General features: G+C 28.9%; 1 long non-coding RNA gene across 1 annotated transcript; it reads left to right on the top strand.

The window, feature by feature from the left end:
- The first annotated feature begins 790 nt into the window (after positions 1 to 790).
- LOC135922276 (uncharacterized) lies at positions 791 to 1,373 on the top strand. The gene is made up of 3 exons (XR_010570846.1): positions 791 to 928; positions 970 to 1,118; positions 1,159 to 1,373. It is a non-coding gene; the product is annotated as an uncharacterized LOC135922276 (long non-coding RNA).
- Positions 1,374 to 7,216: the final 5,843 nt, after the last annotated feature.

The raw sequence follows: 7,216 nt of genomic DNA, 5'->3' as shown, positions 1-7,216 counted from the left end.
CAAACATTTTTTTTTTTTTAAACCATAAAATTGCAATATCTAAATGATTATCCTCATAAAATGTATTTATATGAAATTCTAAAATGCTAAAAAGGGAATATGATAACTTTTATATAAAATATATGAATATGATAAAAGAAAAGAAAAGAAAAGAAAAGTCATAACATATATGATAAAGAGAAATAATATATATTTTACATATTTTTTTCTGGTTGGCCTCTTTTTTCTATTTTTTTTACTGATCGGCCTTCAAAATTGAGATTTTCTTACGGTCTCGTCGGCCAAATGCACTTGGTCTTAGGACGATTCCTTCTGTCAAGTTGTTGCAAGCGGGGAAACTTGCTCTAACGTTGGGGTTGGAGTCGATATAAGAACGGTATAGAATTGATGATGACACATTAATGGTATTTATTCAAGAAATTTCAATGTAATTATTATAAAAATTATCCTTTTTATATATATTTTCTTTTTAAACAATTGACTTTTAAACTCAAAATAAACATAATATGTCGAATTATCAAGTCACAATACAATATAAAATAACGCCTTAAACATTAAAATATGAATAATATATTAATAAAATTTACAATCTTGTAACAGTTGCCAAATCCTGTGGCTCATATAATATTATTTTGGCTAAAATCTAAATCGGGGTTTTTAAAAATTAGCCCAACTGCTAAACATCTAAATCTTAAAATATTTCCTGAACCCCACCTAAAATGTTGAAATTAATACAAATAATTTAAAAGAATTTAATATATTAAGAAACTTATTAAAAATTTACAGCTGTCAATAATTGTAACGAAAATCATTTTATTATTATCTTCAGTGGATTCGATAATGCAAAGATTAATATTAAGTTCGCTGTCAAAAACTTATCATGGAAAAAGAAGTATGTCTGCTGAGGTTAACGTTGCACATGTTCGCGGTAATATTGATATAGTGTATTTTACTATATTACATTTAAAGAGAAAGCTAGATTATGGAGAAACGTATTTTTTTATGTTTTTTGCCCTTTGACAATCTTAACTCATATTCATGTGTATATTGCTAAGAAAAAAACACATGGTCACAGGCCACCTTACAAAGAATATTCATATATGAGAAAGATTTCAAAGGTTAAAAGTCTTTATTTGTTAAATTTAATTTTATATTTAGCCATTCTTCTGGAAAGATGGAAAAACTCCTTTGTTTTACAATCCCTATTATAATCCTTTGCCAGGTGTGGGCTATGTTACTGATGAACCTCCTAACCATTAATACTTAGCCAAAGTGCTAAATAATCTTTATGTTTTTATTTTGATCAAAATTATAAAAAAAATATTATCGGTTAGTTATTTTATTTATTTGGAATAAAGGTTATTGTGTTTAAATTGTTGCAAAACTGATAAAGATATATAATATGTCTATAACTGAGATGCACCTATATTTGGTAATACTTCTGGATATCATATCAGGTCAATTCCTATTTAAAATTTACTAAAAGACATATAAAAAAAATTTTCTATTATGGTTTATTTTATGATTGTATAATGATATATTTTATTTTATACTATATTTTGTTATATTATTTGCAAAGTAAAGAATTTTAAAGTGTCTGTCATATTCAACTTTAAACAGCACTTTAGCCAATTTCTTAAAATGGTTAACTCATGATTTTGCCTAAAATAAATTACTCAAGCTTATTCATTTTTCCCACATCAGAAAGGTTTGGACTTTTATTTGCCAAATTTCAAGGTTTATGTAATAATATTTTGGCTAAAATCTTGATTCTCCATTTTTTTAGAAGAGAGCCAAAAAAAATTATAATTTTTTTAAGTTCAAAATAGCATCAAAAAATTATTTATATAAATTATCAGGTTGAATAATTTGGTATTGGTTGGTATAAAGCTGTGTAATTAATTTTTTTAAAAGCCAACCTGGTCCAAAATTTTTTAATATACCTGGGCTGGGCCTGAAATTTTTTAAAAAAATACCTGAGCTGGGCCTGAAATTTTTTTTAAACAAATACCTGAGCCAGGCTGTATATTTTAAAACTAAATATTTTAAATCGCCATTATTAGCTATAAAAATTAAAAATATATAATATATTTTAAAAAAATCTAGGCCAGGCCTGAAAATATAAAATGTTGGGCCAAAAAAATTTTTGAAAAAAAAAAATCTGGGTTGTGCGAATGTACCTCTGCAAGTCCCTGGAAGATTGTATTGCAATCAAAATATTTTTAATATATGTAATATATATTGAATTTATGCCCCTAAGATCTTGACCTGCCAATTTAGAGCCTTGCGATGCTCAAAAATATTTTTTATGATTATATGAACCATATCAAATATCTATTTTTACGCCCTCCCCCTCCTCCCCACACAAATCTACTTCATATACATCACTTTAACGTAGAACTAAGCTTATATAATACATCCATCCATCATCATATCAATATTCGGTTTGATTAAATTATTCCTGTCCCCCATAGCAATAGCTTCTCCCATCAAGAGGTAGCGTTTTGTTCCCTATTCAATAGATCTTTTAATTATCTATCGATTGGCACCTATAATAACCATATATTTATATACTTTAATTAGATCAAGAAAAATAACTTAAAATGTATTGGTCTGAGGGTCTATGCTCGGGGTTCATGCTCATAGCTACCGATGGTGTTTATCAAATAGTATTTATTTATTTTATGTATAATATAAGAAAATATATATTCATATATACTTTTACAAAATCGTTTATCTATTTAATCTATTACTTTAAATTGTATCTTAAAACCAGATTAACAAAATACAATTTATATTAATACATTGCAGTTCTCCCCACTACAAATTGAATTCATCATGATAATGTAATGAGGGTTTCGAAAGTTGTATTATCATTATGCCCTGCATTGTCCAAATCCTCAGTCATTGTTATGGGTATTTCCTTAGTTTGTACATGAGCATCCCTCAGTTGGTCGGCATACTTGTTTTTAACAATAACCTCAGATTCAGCTTCATACACGCACTTTTCTATTGAACCACTGTCCCTTCATGCCATCCCGCAGTCCTTTCGTTTTCTACCCAAACCTTTTGCTTATCTCCAAATGGCTCAACGTTCCGTTCCTATCTTTATAAAATTTTTGTTTCCATAATACGTTTTCAGTATTTTCTCTCATAGATAATATCCATTGATGAACGTCGTCCTAAGCGGTTCCAAACATCATTTCAGGGGGGGATTTACTGGTAATTGCATTTGGAGTATTTAATTAAAACATTCGCTAAATTTAACTGGTCCGGAGTCCCATATCTCCTTCCATCATAGAAACGCGCCTTTAACGTACGTATTTAACGCTCAGCCAAACCATTCAATTTAGGGCTATAAGGGGCTGATCTAAAATGCTTTATGTTGCTTTTAAAAAGAAAAGTTTTGAATTCAGATCCAGTAAACTGAATACCGTTATCTGAGACAATGGAGCGAGGTAACCCAAATCTAACGAAATAATTGCGCAAATTATTTATTACACTCGCGAATTAATATATGTTAAAATTGCAACTTCAGCCCATTTGGTCAAAGCGTCTATGCAAATTAACTAATACTTTCTAGATCAGGACCTGTCAAATCAACGTGTATTCGTTCCCTCGGGTAGGAATGTTCCAATTGTATAACGGCACTTCTCAGCTCCCGGTCTTCCTTCCTGACAACTTTGCAGCATTTAACGAACTCTTCAACATCACGATCAAGATTCGTCCAAAAAAACATATTATCTACATAGTGATTTCATCCCCACTATCCCAGGATGTCCTTGATGAATAACATTCAACACCTCCTTCTATAGTTTATCGGGAATAATAATTCTATCACTATAAAATAATAATCCTTCTTCGAACGAATTTTTTTAAAATCTCCGAATAATTATTTATATTATCAGTATATCATTTTTAATTAATTTAATAATCTCTTTCAGATTGATATCATTGCTGGTTTCATTTACGACTTTACTGCGAGTGAAAGATAAATCTTGTATTAAAATTTTTAATTCTCTAATTTCAGCTTCGAATTTTTTTACAACTCCATTAGTTTTTTCTCTCTCTACCCCCAAAAGGGACAGAGTCGGTACATTTGTTTTGATTACCAGGTCTATGAATTATTTCATAGTCCTAATTTAATAGCTTCATCGCCCAACGTATTCAACGGTTATTTTATTTGGTCTCTTTTACCACCTAAGATATATTTTAAAGGTTAATTATCTGTAACCAAAATAAAATGTCTTTCATAAATATACTGATGAAACTTATCGATAGCGAACATGATCGCCGAAGCTTCCCGATCAATGGTGGCGTAATTATTTTCTGCCTCCGAAAGTGTCCTCTATGCGTAAGCAATCGGTTTCTCCTGGCCAGTAAGAAATCGGTGTGCAATAACAACTCCTAGACCATCTTGGGAAGCGTCACAAGAAATCACCACAGGAATATCGGCAATAAGGAATTATTGTATCTTCTTTTGTTTTTTTTTAACTCTATTATATATTTCATTCTTGAGCTGACCAAAACCAACTAACATTTTTATTCGTTAGTGGGTTTAAAGGCGCACAAATAGAATGTAAATTTTTTATAAACAACTCATGGTAATTCACCATTCCAAGAAACGAACGTAATTCTTTCCGAATTCATCAATAAAATAACCTAAATAAGTAATTGACTTTTCCCAATTTTAATTTTATCGGTCGTCATTGTCAGTCCAGCCTTATCAAATCTTAATCGTTCTTCTAGGTTAACTATATGATCAAAATTATTCTCGCCTGCAATAATTACCTCATCTAAAAATACACTAACCATAGGAATTCCCTTTAATAGGTTGCATAAAGCGTTGAAATATTATCGGAGCACTAATCAACCCAAATAATAACCGAAATGAGTCGAAATTTCTAAATGGTCCCTACATTCTAGACAAACTCCGAATTGTAAAAATGCATCTCTTAAATCTATCGTTGAAAATATTTTACCACCTGGGATCCTATTTGTCAGGTCGACGATAGTTGGTAGTAAATCGTTATCTATCGCTAAATATTTGTTGATTGTTAAACGAAAATCTCCGCATATCCGCACGGCACCAGATTTCTTTAAGATATTAATTGTTGGCATAGCCAAGTGATTGGAGTGGTTGTTGGATCCATTTCTCGATAACGCTTTACACAACCAACTAATTAATGCCTAATTCAAGTAAGATTTTTGATTAAATTTCATTTAAAATTCTAAATCATTTTTTGTATTTAATATAAATATTTTAGAATTACTTAAATGTAATCTATTTTGCAATTTTGTATTCTTTGATTTCGATAAAAATATGATAATACTATAAACTTTTATAATAACTTTGATAAAATAATTAATACATAAAAAATATAATTATAATTTATCAAAATATTCTATTGTTCCACGAATTTGTGATGGTACCTTTTTAGAAATTAAAAGAGTTAATATTATAATTATTAATACAAATCAATTATAAGGATTACCTAATTAATTAATTGTTCGCGATAACCCAACCCCAAAATTCTTTGCATGTGATTGTAAAAGTTAATAAAATCATAAAGAATAAATCTGTGTAAAGCTGAATAATATTCCTAACAATTTCATCTCTTGAATTATGGCGGGAATGATTTCTCTATATTTATTTTTTAAGACTCCAAAAAAGTTTTCGATGGGATTTAGCTGAGGTGAATATGGTGGTAGGTATTCAATCCTATCTTCATAAGCATTGATAGGATGACTTCTATGGATAGATGCATTATCCATTACAATAATTGCACCTGGTGATAAGACATTGATAAGATCTGTCATAAAATTACGGAATAATAACCCATTATAAGCTTCTTCGATTATTTTATAATGGATTACCGCTCCAATTCCAATTGTACTATGCTTATATTTTTACCCTTAGAGGATGGGATTTTTATTATTGGACGGACATTGTATGGCGCCCAGGCGTAGATTGGTACAACAAGCAAGTTTATTCCAGTTTCATTTAAGTAATATAATTTTTCTCTTGGGATATTTATGATCTTTACATATTAGATTTGATGAATATTAATTGCCCCGGGAGTATTTCTTCTATCAGGCTCCTTGACAGCTCTTTTTTTCGACCAACCTATATTTTTGATATATTTACTAATTGTTGTTTTCGTTTTTGGACTACCAGAGGGTAAATTTTCTATTATCTCCTGGATAGTAAGTGTTATTTTCCATTAATAAGCTTATGATGTATCTTTCAATTAGAGAAGAATCTTTTTTCTTATTTCCTGTTTTTTGAATACTGTATTCTTTTAAAGATCTTCGTTTATATCTGGGAATGTGTCCCGTCTAAATTTATGAACCGATTCCATAGACATTTCGAATTTTGCGATGTCTTTGATTTTCATTTGTTGTTTTTTAGGCATTGATAACATTTTAGTAACTCTATCTATTTTTTCTTGATTCCAATATATTTGTATTCTTTTTGGTCTTTAAATTCTCGATGAAAATTGGGAGTTTTCATTTAAATTGGAAAATTTAGTATTACTATTGGATAATAAAGATTCTATATTAAACATTTTTTTTTATTATTTGAGAAAAATTAAAAAAAAAAAATTAATAAATATTTAACTACAAACATTTCTTTTTAACGATTAATCTTGTTAATTAATTGCTTGTCCGTATTTAATTTCAATATGTATTAAATCAAAATAAAATCTTATTATGTTTACCCCCTTTTATTGTAAGTTTATTGTTAACACTCGTTTCACTTTAAAAGCGTACATACATAAGAATCAGCTGTGATGCCATTGTATTTACATGTCTACTAATTGTCTTTATGTTATTTAATCGAGTGCAAACCACAAAAGGGTGATACAGGTGCCCCCTTTGTATGGGCACTTAAATACATTTAATAAATGAATCGCCAATCAAGTAGTTGTCACTTTTCAAATTTACATTAAATATCAAACATTAAAATTATCTCATATATATAAATCATTGACCAGACCAAAAGCATTTTTGCGTTCATAAAAATGTGTTATTCTATGTATCGGAATATTCCAAAAAAAAATTATATTTTATCTCTACTTAAATATTATACCAATTTTTACACTATGTAACATTAATAGACATTTTCTAAAAAAATTATCTTTTATATCTATATGTGAAATGGGTGTTATTAAAAATTTTGTCAAAAATACTTCTTAAAAATATCTTGATAACA

The sequence above is a fragment of the Gordionus sp. m RMFG-2023 genome, chromosome 1 (genome assembly GCF_954871325.1).
Source record: "Gordionus sp. m RMFG-2023 chromosome 1, tfGorSpeb1-WG-v2, whole genome shotgun sequence".
In the NCBI taxonomy this organism is placed as follows: domain Eukaryota; kingdom Metazoa; phylum Nematomorpha; class Gordioida; order Chordodea; family Parachordodidae; genus Gordionus; species Gordionus sp. m RMFG-2023.
This window is presented reverse-complemented; position numbering and strand designations above follow the sequence as displayed.